The following is a 13,127-nucleotide window of genomic DNA, read 5'->3' on the forward strand; positions in this document are numbered from 1 at the left end:
TATAAAGGAATATCCTTACATTAACTATAAATATTAGTTACGTGAGAGAATCAACCAGACACTCTGGGTTTGGTTGACCCTGCCTAATGACTGCAGTCACAACTGTGGTGGGTAAAAGTCAGTAGGCAGTATCCCTGAAGAATTCTACATTACTAAGTCCTATTTCATTATGGGTTCTACATTCTATCTTCCACGTTTGAGCCACTGACCCATTTCTATTTCAATGGAGAGGAATGATCTTGTTCAGAATATTTTTATTTTGATGTCTAACTCCAGTGTATCTGAATGAATTAATGCAGACCCACTGTGGAATGGCTTGGGGAAAAAGTACTGGAATTTAGAAGCTGCGAGACTCAGATTTTGTTTAAATGAAGCATTGTTCAGGCATTCATCAGATGACAATATGAGAAATGATTGCTCCAACCTCTGCTGTCAGGTGGCCTGATTCCTGATTCACTGAGATATGAAGGGGGGGTGGGGAAGGCTACACTTATGGGGAGAGAACTGAACTGGAATCAGGTGAAAAAAATGAACTCTGATTTTGTGTTTATTCGGTGGCTGAGAAAGAAGACAGCTGTAACATAATCCATCAGAGACAGACATTTGTCTTGAATACTTTCTCACTTGTGTGGGCTGTGATTTGAAGTGAAGACTTCTCTCTGGCCTCTTTGCTCCTGGCCCTGCTTCTTTCATGGTGGGCTCATTTGACTGGCAGTTGTCCGGGCTTTCATCAGCAGAGGTGGGAGAGGAACAGAGCCCAGGAGAAGAGGGTGGTCTGCTTTCAAAGCATGTGAGAACAAGCAAATTGTGATTCATTTTTCCATTATCCTATAGACAGGAAAAATTGCTACATTAGGAAATCACCTGTTTGTGAATACCAAGAGGAATATAAAATAACTTACGAAGACAAACAGAGCTTCTGTTTCAGTGTAAGCAAACTGCTATTCAGAGAACACAGATATCCTCAACTAGAACTGTCCTGCGTTTGCATTATTATAATGATGAGAAAAGCCATTTAATCAGCTCTGGGAAACAATTACAACAACAAACAAAGAGAAGCCACACTATCTGATTATTTCATTTTTTTTATTTTTGAAGTGAAAGCACCTCAGCTTCGTATTACTCTTGCCGAATGGTGTTTAACTTTAAAACGCAAGTTTTGTCATTATCATAGCTCAATGTTGGCTATCCCTAGGGCCTTCTCTCCTCATGTATTGCTGAAGATTATCGTACTGTCTGATACAGTAGCCAGTGGCCATATGTGGCTATTTAAATTTAAATTAATTAAAATTTAATAGAATTAAAAATTCATTTGCTTTTAACACTACCCACATTGCCCCAAATGGCTACTGGCTATTGTACTGAACAAGGCAGATATAGAATATTTCCATTATGACTAAAAAAATTTATTGCAATGACACTGCTTGAGAAACTAAAGGCATATGTCAGAAGTCAGTATAATATAATAGGAGAGATTTCTGATCTATTTTTTAGCTAGAAAATAATTTCCTGAACAACGTTATGTATGAAATGTCAATATATACAAATGATCGCTGTTTAGAGCCACTCTTGCTAAAGTCAGAGTGGGAGATTCTAGATCCCTACTCATTTGCCACTCACTTCCATCCCCACCCTAATACCTTGCAGATGACCATGGAATCAAGATTGAAAATCACTAGTACAGTTTGTAGAGTGTCATCCTTGAAATGAGCTGACCTGAATTTTGAATTTTGGCTTTTTTCTTACCAGCTTTGTGAATTTGGCAGTTCTTGGAACTTCCAAGAGTTAAGTGCTCTGGTCTGTAATATATATCAACTATCAGGAGGCTGTGAGGGGAGGTTTAGTTTTCTCATCTCTCGGATGGTGAACTGAAGTTTGGTGAGGCTACATGCCCGCAAAACAGCCACCCTGCCAGCAAAGGCCAGACCTGGACCAAACCCGGCCCCCTCTCAGTGCTATTTCACTCTACCGCTCTATAATTTCCTGTTCAAATGGAAAGTTTTAAAGACAAACCACTTTTTAAAAACCAGTTGTCTAGATGTCACTTGTGATTTTTTTATTTCTTTTTTTTTTAAATGTTTGTTTATTTATTTTGAAGAGAGAGCACAAGCAGGGGAGGGGCAGAGAGAGAGAAGAAGACATAGAATCTGAAGCAGACTCCAGGCTCTGGGCTGTCAGCACAGAGCCTGACACAGGGCTTGAACTCATGAACTGTGACATGATGACCTGAGCTGAAGTCGGATGCTTAACTGACTGAGCCACCCAGGCATCCCATTATTTTTTTTGATTAATACAATGTGTGAATACTTCTAAACGCATTTAAACAGAAGTTCTCCCTTCCCTCCCCCAACCTTGAACTAGCAAACACTGAGTAAAGTGTGACCTCTTGGACACCCTTCATACTTCTTTCTATGTCTCATGCTCTTCCCTCCACAGAGGTTGCAAAGTAAAACTGACAGTCAAATGAAACTCCCTAAGTTTTCACAGTTACTAAAAAGAGAAGGGATATTTTTCAAAAACCCTAATTTTTGGTGATGAATTAGAAACCAAACTGACCAGGGGTTTGGAGAACATGCTCCTGTTTCATGGGGCTGAGCACAGACTCAGCTTACCTGTGATCTCAATCATCTCTAACAATGGTAACCATGTAGAGAAACGTTTGACAGACAGTGTCAAGTTCAGTGGTTTTCAATACTGAAATGGCTATTAAAGCCTTTTAGTGTAGGATACCCAGGGATTGCAGGAACTTGATGATTATCAGACAAAACCTTGTAGTAACTGAGACACTGATGGACTGCCTCTTGACATCTTCTAGTTCCCTCCTTTCCCTAGCCCCGGGTGAGAATCTCTATCCTAAAGTGACCTTGGATACTTTTGTCACTGGAAAAACACAGCTTGCTGTCAGGAAGCTCTTGGTGGAAGCCTGAAAATGGCACTCAAGGGGAAGCCAGGAGGCTGGACTCACTCTTATTTTCAGTGTGTGACTTTGGACAAGCCTTTCAACATCTCAGTGACTCAGTTACCTCCTCTGTACTTTGAGATTTGTTGAAATGACTGCTTCGGTCTGTCACTCACCATTTTGTTCTTTTGTTTTTTACAATCCCATTATGCCACTCTGAGTAGAAAAGAGTAAATAGTAAAAAAAAAAAAAAATACTTCTTGGTTGGAGCTGGTATCTTTATGCTTCCCACGTCTGTCCTGGGCCTGCTTGCAAGTACTCTTGAGATTCTTATAACTGTTTCTGAGGACAAACCAGGCAAAAATGCATGTGGGGAAAGAGAGATAGCAGGAGTAGCCAAATATCCTGAGAACAGAGTCAGGGAGATGCCTATGTTGCACTCAGTTCTCCTATATTCCATAATCACTGATCTGTTCAGGCCTCCATGCTATCTTTGAGCCAGATGGAGAGGTCAGAGGCAAAGCTAACTTGTCTTGCTACTTCCATGCTCCTAAGTACAACTGATTCTGTACTCTATTCCTGCATACCTATCCTAGATTACAACTCTGGTTATAAAACTCTTCTCAACTAAACCTTCAGCAACTCCCCTGTGACCACAAAATGAAGCTCCAACTGTGTTGAATGCGTTTAACATGCATTTAACATGCATTCTACTTTACTTACACTTCATTTATTTTTTAATGTTTATTTTTGAGAGACAGAGTACGAGCGGGGGAAGGGCAGAGAGAGAGGGAGACAGACTCTGAGGCAGGCTCCAGGCTCTGAGCTGTCAGCACAGACCCTGATATGGGGCTTGAACCCATAAACTGTGAGATCATGACCTGAGCCGAACTCGAACGCTTAACCAACTGAGCCACCCAGGCGCCCTTACTTGCACTTTAATTGTCCAGAATTCCCTGTCTTTCCTCATATGGAAAAAAGTTTGTGTTCCTTGCCATACCTCTCCTCTCCAAGTCTTCAAGAAGAGGAGGCTAGAATTGTAGCTTCCTTTAATTTAATCCAATGCTCTTTCCACTATACCCTCAGCCTCCAGACAATTACTGTTTTTGTTTTTTGACAATAAGTATTTTTGAATCAATGAAATAATTATCAATCTTTAACACCTTAAAAATAGTTTATTAAATTATCTAGCCTGGTCCAAAAATGTCACAGGACAGGGGATGGGGGCAGGGGTCTCTGGGTATTTCCAAGAAGGGTATGGCCAGCAAGACACTTGGGTGGATGGATTATGTATGCCCCGGGTATGTGCACAGAGTTGGGGACAGGGCATGGCACTCAATATGAATAGAGTAGTGCAGGAAGGAAAGAAAGGAGGCAAGCTATCTTTCCTTGAGAAATATTTCTCCCATGTGGAGCACTGCATTTTAAATGTTATCGCTTTGCTGAGTACATCTATAATAGGGAATTTCCAAGCAGAGAAGCAGAAGAATTAGGGAAAATCCTTCCAGTCATGTATATAAGACAATTTTGATGCAGCATCATCTGCTGGGATCCTTAAAGAAGTGTTTGTTCCATGATTAAAATCAAATGAGTCTTTATTTAGGGTTTTCAGAAGCATGTTTGTTCAAGATCTAGAAAGAAGAGAGAAATAGAACTTTCCCAGGAATGAGCAGAGAAATGGGTACATGGAGTTTCAAGTCACACTGGGAAAATATTGGAGAATATTTACTCTTCTAAATCATAAGGACTGTCAAACTTTCTTTCCTATTGGCTGGCTGTGTAGACACTGCCCATTATAAGGAAGATTATTCTGACTAGACCTTGCATAGTCCTTTCAGATAGATTAATAGTTAAGTCCTTTAAAATGTTTTCCAGACCAATGGATGAAAACAGAGAGAGAAACCTCCCAGTGCAGATGGAAGGAGTATAACTGTGCAGGTCTTTGGTATCTCTGCCATGAGGACTACTCAGATATAAAAACAAGGCATTCTCCATAATATGAAACAGGGGACTTGGGCTTCATAGTATAAACAAAACAAAAATCAAAGTTCTACCACCAACAAATTGTCCTACCAGTGGGTGGCACCATTATCCACATCCTTCGTTAAATGATGGGGATCAGGGCAGTTCACCCCAGAATGTGCCACTCTGGCATGTGGATTATTTTGAGCTGAAGATGGGTAAGGTCCAACAGACCCGAGGAGAGATTTTTACCTCCCCATTAACTGCCTAAAAAAATTTAGATAGGGAGCCTGTATCAGGAAGAGCACTACTATCAGAGATAACTTTTTTTATTCACATAAGAAAGACTTCTCATTTGCACAGCAAACATTTGTTTACCATTTACTCTTCCCACCTTCCTATAAACTGTCTTCCTCCTATTTGAGGTCCCAGACTCCTACCCCTTTCTGCTTAGCTCAAGATGCCAGTCGGGGAGTCCCTTATATCTTTGTGGAGCTCCTGTACGTATGTATTTAAATATGATTTCCTCTCATTAATCTGTTTTATAAAAATTTAATGATTTGGCCAGCCAAAGAACCTAGAAGAGAAGAAGGGAAAAGTTTTCTTCCCTGCATCCCCTCGGGAATCTTGACTATAATGCTAAATTTAGTGAAATCTGGTGAAAGTGACTGTCTTGGGGCTCTTTATAAACTATTCTGCCTCTTTAGTTTGTTTTTAGGTCACCGTGATTAATACAGAGCTTTAAAGGATTCTTGTCTTCTTACATAGTTATTTCCAGTAGGAGTAGTGGTAGTAGCAGTTATCATAGTGGTGGTAGTACTGGTAGCAATAACTACTCTAGCACTTCTGCGGCTGCGATTCTACCAAACTAGCTACTATTGCTACTTCCCTCCACTGCTAGTTTTGTCATATCATTAATTGTGCTGGTATTGTATGTCAGGCTTTAGATACACACATCTAATGCTTACAATCAATCTGTAAGTCGAATATCATTACTCTCATTTTATACAAGAGGAAACTGAAGCTCAGAAAAGTTTATGTACCCAAACTAGTGAGTTTCTGGCCTGAAATTTGCCCTTAGATGCATCTGTCTCCAAAGCCCACACTTTTGCATCATTCTTTGTCCCTCGTTTGCTACTCACAATATGGCCATAGCTCCATAATCCCTACCTATATGGAATATGCATTAAGATATGCACAGCCCAGGGAAAGTGAACTTTCAAAAAGCTATGCAGGAAGTCCAGATGGTTGCCCAAAAATGGCCTGTTTCCTTTGTGCTCACTGACTCTGGCTTGTCTCAAATGCTTCAAAGTTATCTTAATGTCATTTCAAAGGCAATTGAGGGAGCATCCATGGAGATAAATTGCGTCTGCAGCCTGTTGCTGAATGCATATTAAGTTCTATTCATGGATTTCCTAGCAACCACAGCCCGATGACGCACAGAGTCAGTGAGCTTGCGTTATACTCATCTAGAGAAATTAAATCACTTGGATTTTATTATTAATATTTTTAGAAAGCCTCACTAGATTAGCTGTTTGAAACACATTGTTATCTGAGTTACTATCAGCAGCTGGTCCCAGTCACATAGGAAGTCACTGAGGACTCTGTAATTTTCACAAATGCTCCAGTGAGAGATTATCTCCCTTTTAATATTTTTGACAATTAAGGATTTAGTCGGGAAAGAAGGAAATTAAAAAGAGAAAGGTTGTTCTAGCAGCTTGTGATTTTGGCAAAGTTCTCAAACTTGAGACAAACATATTAGAAATAAGCAGTAGGCATCCTGGTGAGAAGTGACAAGAGGCTAGGCTCATTTGCATGAAAGGGACATATTGAAACCAAAGAATATAATTTCAACAAACCTGGCTCTCTGCAAGACATTCTATAAGGTTAAGGGCAGAATATTTTCATATTCTGAAAATATTCAGGCTCACTGAATATGCTGTTTTACAGACTCAAAAGAGCATTTGAGTTTGTTTTTCAGATTTCTAAACAGCCTGGAGTGGTGCAGGCTTCTCATAAGTTTTTCTCAAGTTTTAGTTTGTGCTTTATTGGATATACAGGTCAAATACATATGTGATCTACTGTAGTGGTGTGAGCATGGCATGCAAAGGCATGGTTAGGTTAGATAACCAAATGAACATGACATGTTTTAAAGCAGTCAACATGAGAGAATAGATACTTAATCCACTGATTCTACTTTGCTTAGAATTTTTTTTTTACTAAGATTATTTTTTAGAGCAGTTTTATGCTCACAAAAAAGTTGAGGCGGAAGGTTCACAGATTTCCCATATATCCCTTTTCCCCACACATGCATAACCACTCCCATTATAAACATCCACCACCAGAGTGGTACATTTGTTACGATTGATGAACCCACAATGACACAGCATGATCACCCGAAGTCCATAGTTTACATTATGCATCATTCATGGTGCTATACATTCTATAGGTTTGGACAGATGTATAATGACATGTATCCACCATTATGATATCATACAGAGTATTTTCACTGACCTGAGGATCCTCTGTGCTCAGCCTATTCATCCCAACCCATTCTCCAAACCCTGGCAACTACTGATCTTTTTATTGTCTCCACAGTTTTGCCTTTTCCAGAATGTCATATAGTTAGGTTCACATAGTATATAGCCTTTTTGATTGGCTTCTTTCACTAAGTAATATATATATATGTAAGGTCTATGTCTTTTCATAGCTTGATGGCTCATTTCTTTTTAGTGCTAAATAATATTCCATCGTCTGGAGGTACCAAAGTTTATTTATCTATTTATCTACTGAAGTTCATCTTGATTGCTTCCAAGTTCTGGAAATTATAAATAAAGCTGCTATATAAATCTGTATATAGGTTTTTGTATAGACATAAGTTTTCAAGTCCTTTTAATAAACACCAAGTAGTGTGATTGTCAGATATTGGAAGAGTATGTTTAAGTTTTCTAGGAAACCACCAAACTGCCTTCCAAAGTGACTTTACCATTTTGCATTCCTGCCAGCAGTGAATGAGAGTTCCGGTGGCCCCCACATCAGCATTTGGTGTTGTCAGTGTTCCAGATTTTGCCCCTTCTAATAGGTGTATAGTAGTATTGCATTTTAGTTTGCATTTCCCTGATGACATAGTGGTGGAACATTTTTTCATATGCTTATTTTCCACCTGCATATCTCATTTAATGAAGTGTCTGTTAAGGTCTTTGGCCCACTTTTAATTTTTTTTAATGTTTATTTATTTTTGAGAGAGAGACAGAGACAGAGACAGAGACAGAGTGTGAGCCGGGGAGGGGCAGAGAGAGGCAAACACAGAATCCGAAGCAGGCTCCAGGCTCTGAGCTTCCAGCACAGAGCCCGATGCAGTGCTCGAACTCACAAACTGCAAGATCATGACCTGAGCCAAAGTCGGACACTGAACCGACTGAGGCACCTAGGCGCCCCTCTTTGGACCACTTTTAAATCAGGTTGTTTGTTTTCTTATTGTTGAGTGTTAAGAGTTCTGTGTGTATTTCAGAGGATAGTCCTTCATGAAAGTAAGGCATAATGTTAAACCAGAATTCAGCAAAGACACAGATCTAAATTCTTTAGGACAATCCTAGTTTTGACTTGTGCCGTAACCCATTTTGAGTTCGAATCATGGCTGGTTGAGTGTGTCAGATGTGTGGACTGATGATGTGTGAAAAAGCTGAAGCCACTGTTCATTAAAGCTTCTCCCTCATAGTGAGTTGAGGGTGTAAATGAGCTGCCCTCTGCCCATTTCCCTTGCTACCACATTTAGAAGCCTGATGGGCCCAAAAGGTTTGTTCAGAAGAGTGACTGATAAAATGTGCGCCAGAGAGCATGCACTAAAACCACCATCACAGTGCTTACTCTGGGCTATCCCAGTGCTTAGTCTGCTTTTAAACAGAAGGATTCCAATTCTACATATCACTTTTCCAGGTGGTTTAATTTCTACAAATGCAGAATGTTTGGAAACCACTTTATATCTGATACCAGTGGCTCATTTTCTCTTTTTGAAGAGTTTGGAATGAAGACTTGTTTATTTGAAGAAATGAGCAGTTTTCAGACTTTCAAACACTTCTGCACTCTCCAAAGTCACTGATTATGCATGGATTTCATTTCAGTGTTAGTATAACATTTCATATTAATGGCCACCTGTTGCCAGATGGGAAAGCAATGATGGCGCCCAATGAAGTATGCCTTTACCAGTACAGCACATGGCTCATAGGACTGCTTTTGGAAAACAGACCTCTGAGTGTTTTCAGGAAAAATTAATTATTTTGGAATGAATCTGCCAGTTTTTCTCCGAGTGGCTAAATGTCAATAAACTTGAAATAACTTTTCCAATGGACTTTCATATTAGTGTAAATTCATATGTATGTTTGTGTGTATACAGAATATTAGATTTATATATACAGACTTATATTTTACATATATATACTAAAAAAAGCACACATACTTTTTTTAAGACTAAAATTACCAAGAATAGCAACATCTTTTTGGCAATATGCCAATTCTAAGAGACTTACAAGAAATTTCAGTGAGAGACTGATCTGTACATAAAATGTAAGTCGGGACCTGAGCCATCATAGGGGTTATCCTTATAGCTGTTCTGTGGCTTTATTTAACAGTATATATGGGAATAACTGAAATCATGATTCATTACTGAAAGAAGGGAGTCCAGGAGATGGAATCCAGGTGGTCTTGCTGATGGAAAGAGAAACCTGACCATCATTTGCTAGCCAAAGCTGATGAAAAAGACTGGGGGAAATGGTAAAATCCAGTGTTTATTTGACTGCTAAAATTTACCTAGGCCTTGTTTTTTAAGTTTATTTATTTATTTTGAAAAAGACAGAGACAGTGCAAGTGGGGGAGGGGCAGAGAGAGAGGGAGAGAGAGAATCCCAAGCAGGCTCTGCACTGACAGTGCAGAGCCCAATGTGGGGCTCAAACCGACAAAGCCATGAAATCATGACCTGAGCTGAAACCAAGAGTTGGATGCATAACTGAGTGAGCCACCCAGGTGCCCCTTTACCTAGACCTTTTGGAAAATATTTCTAAGTTTCAAAAAATCATTTGGAATTAACTCTGAACTTCTGATCTTAATCTAGACCATATAAAACTCATTACTATCTTTTCTCTTTATATGTTTATATGTAATACCATCATTCATTTGAACATATTGGTTGTTTTATAATTTCCATCCTCTAATATTCAAATTGTTGACATACTGAAATTATTTCATTCCTTGTTTTAGCCTGTGAACATATGAAATTATGTGTTCTTAAAAAATTGTAAAGTAGGGGCACCTGGGTGGCTCAGTCAGTTAAGCATCCAACTCTTGGTTTTGGCTCAGGTCATGATCTCACAGTTCATGGGATTGAGCCCCATATCCAGCTCTGTGCAAACAGAGTGGAGCCTGCTTGGGATTCTCTCTCTCTCTCTCTCTCTCTCTCTCTGCCCCTCCCCTGCTTGTGCTGTCTCTTTCTCAAAATAAATAAATTAAAAAAAATAGAATAAATAAAAAATTGTAAAGTAAATAATTTGATTAAACATCTAATACACACTGCTATTCTTTTATATCACTAATCCCTTTGATAATCTTTGACAATCCCTACATCTCTATTAAAAGTTGTAATTAGGTTATTGTGTTTTTCCCTTTTCACTTTATGTTAGTTTATATATCTCTGTGAATCATTATGACTCAAACATGAGACCAAAATATCTACATAGTGTATGTTCATGTTGGTAAATCTTATTTGCTCAGCCATAATAAGGTATTCTTACAATGAGAATTAAATGGTAATATTCATAAAGGGTGTAGCACTTTATCTTTCATAGTAGTACTAACTAAACATTTATTAATAGATAAATTGCTTATTGTTAATAATTTTTATTGTTTAATATTTTATATTATAAATAGTACTTCATTGTCTTTTAAATAACTTTAAAGTAAATATTCTAGGATACTTTCTGGGGTTATGATGCTCCTCCCGCTCCCCAAAGAAATACCAGGCAACAGGCTCTGGGTTGTTTTCACAGTTTCTGCTGTGTATTGTTCTAAAATTTATATCAAATTCATAATGAAATTAGTAATGTCCCTATTCACAGTCCCATCAATTTTGGATTTTATAATTTCACTTATTTTGCTAACTTATCAGGCATGGTTTTGGACTATCAAGCAATTTTTCTCAAAGCATGGGGTATGAAGCTCCTGTATCAGAATCACTTGTGACGTTTGTTAAAATGTTCAGAAATCGAGCTCTCTTGCAGATCTTCTCAAAGTGTCTCTTGAGATGGAATCTGGAAATCCCCATGTTGAACAAACTTTCAAGGCAATTCTTAACCACTCTAAAGCTTCAGAACTACTGTTTTATAATTATCTTAATTTGTATTTTTTAAACTGAGAATAAGGCTTAGCATAATATCTTAGACCTGTAAGTATTATATAGGCTACTGGCAGGTTTTCATAGTAGTAAACAAATCTCCCAAATCTTGTTCTTCCTCCCCACATTCCTCTCTATTTGCCTGATCTAGAGAAGTCCAAATGTTAATATTTTAGGGAACACATAAATTGCAGTTCCATCTGCTGTAGCTGTTACAGACATCCTATTATTATAATACCCGCACAAGCTAAGGTTGGAAAATGAAATGGATGGTGTGGTCATGAGTTTGAAAGAGCTGATTGGCTGTACCTTGGCCAAAGAAGTAGTAATTTCCTGGGAAAGAAATAGGAACATAACATCCCAGACAAATAAAGTAACTAAGACAATGGAATTAACAAAAGGCTTCTCATATTTTTATGTACAAGATATATTGTTAATGCATTCAGTCCATTTCAGTTTGTTTACCTTTAAAATATACTCGATCCCTGAAACATCTCCTTCATTTTTTGTTAATAAGAGATCAGTTAAAAAAAAAAAAGGAAAAACTAAGTATGGAAGGACTGAGGAATAAGTGTGTGTATGGTCAGAGGGGAAGTGCCAGAAATAAAGAAAGTTTAGCAATAAGAAAAATTCTTACTGACTTCAAGAGATATTGATGAAAAACTGAGTTATAAAATCAATATATCATGTAATTCTATCATAGACACAGCTAAAAATAGTGCTTTGTTCTTGCATCTCATACTTTCTTTCTCCCTAAATATATCCAGACAGTAAATGTACAGAATTAAACCAAAACAGAGTTGGATAGGCATGAAGTAATAAACTGCTGTTTCCCAACCTCTAAAATCAGGAGGGAAGTGGGTTTATTTGAGAGGACATTTTGAGAAAAGGGATTAAATTATGGGGAAAAACATGCTTTTTCCCCCTCTTGCTGAGTAGAGCCTCACAGAGAGAATGGAACTAACTTTTCTTCAACACTTAGTGTGGACAGTCACTGGGCTAGAGGCTTTAGTATACATTTTCTCAAAAAATTGTTGAGCAAGCAATAGTTTCCATATATATATATATATATATATATATATATATATATATATGTATATACATACACATATATATACATATATATATATACATACATATATATATAGCTTCCAAACAACGCACAAAATCTGAAGTATCGGGGAACTGTGCACCTGTAGAGAGACACTTAAGTCAATCCTTTTGCCTGATCCTCAGATCTTTTAATGTATTTTCAATTCCTTAGTATATCTCCCACCTGAATGAGTCTTCATGTCCTTTTATCCTCAGAAACTGCCAATATAACTAACATCTAGAGTGAGTTGTGCATGTGTATGTATATGTGCACACAGCGAATATATAATACGTCAATTTTTTAAACAATTTTTCATAGATATCTTTTTATCTTATTAAAACTTTTCTACCACATCATTTTAATGAATCTACTATATTCCTTTACAGGTACCATAACTTGTTTAACTAGAAGAATTTTAAACATAGAATCAGTTGAAACTCAGTGGGAAAGCATCTTCCTGAACTAGGAGTAGGCATCTCTTTTTCTGAATCTGTGTCTTCCACCACTGACCTTTGCTGGACTGCAGAATGGTCACATAGCATTTCAGCTTGCCCACCTCTAAACTATCTGTTGACTACTCATTTCCCTCCAGAAGATATAGTGAAGTTCCATAGCCGTATTATCAGGCAAGAGATAAAAATTCAGAAGTATAAATGACAGTGACTTAGGCTTATACAATTTTAGACATAGAATCTATTTGAAAAATGATCTAGACTACCATCTTACTTTCTAGAAAAGATGATGGAGGCCCAGGAAATTCAAGTGCCTTGTCCAGGATTAGGTGCGTAGAA

General features: G+C 38.0%; 1 long non-coding RNA gene across 3 annotated transcripts in view; it reads right to left on the reverse strand.

The window, feature by feature from the left end:
- Positions 1 to 484: 484 nt before the first annotated feature.
- Positions 485 to 13,127, reverse strand: part of LOC112866962 (uncharacterized) — a 246,530-nt gene continuing 233,887 nt past the window's right edge. Inside the window, exon 6 of one of the 3 annotated variants that reach the window (XR_015242985.1) lies at positions 485 to 828. This is a non-coding gene — a long non-coding RNA (uncharacterized LOC112866962). The remainder of the gene's footprint in view (positions 829 to 13,127) is intronic. The other 2 variants (XR_015242987.1, XR_003224138.2) reach the window with 2 other exon arrangements.

Source organism: Puma concolor, chromosome A2, assembly GCF_028749965.1.
Source record: "Puma concolor isolate L17-30 chromosome A2, mPumCon1.1.hap2, whole genome shotgun sequence".
In the NCBI taxonomy this organism is placed as follows: Eukaryota; Metazoa; Chordata; class Mammalia; order Carnivora; family Felidae; genus Puma; species Puma concolor.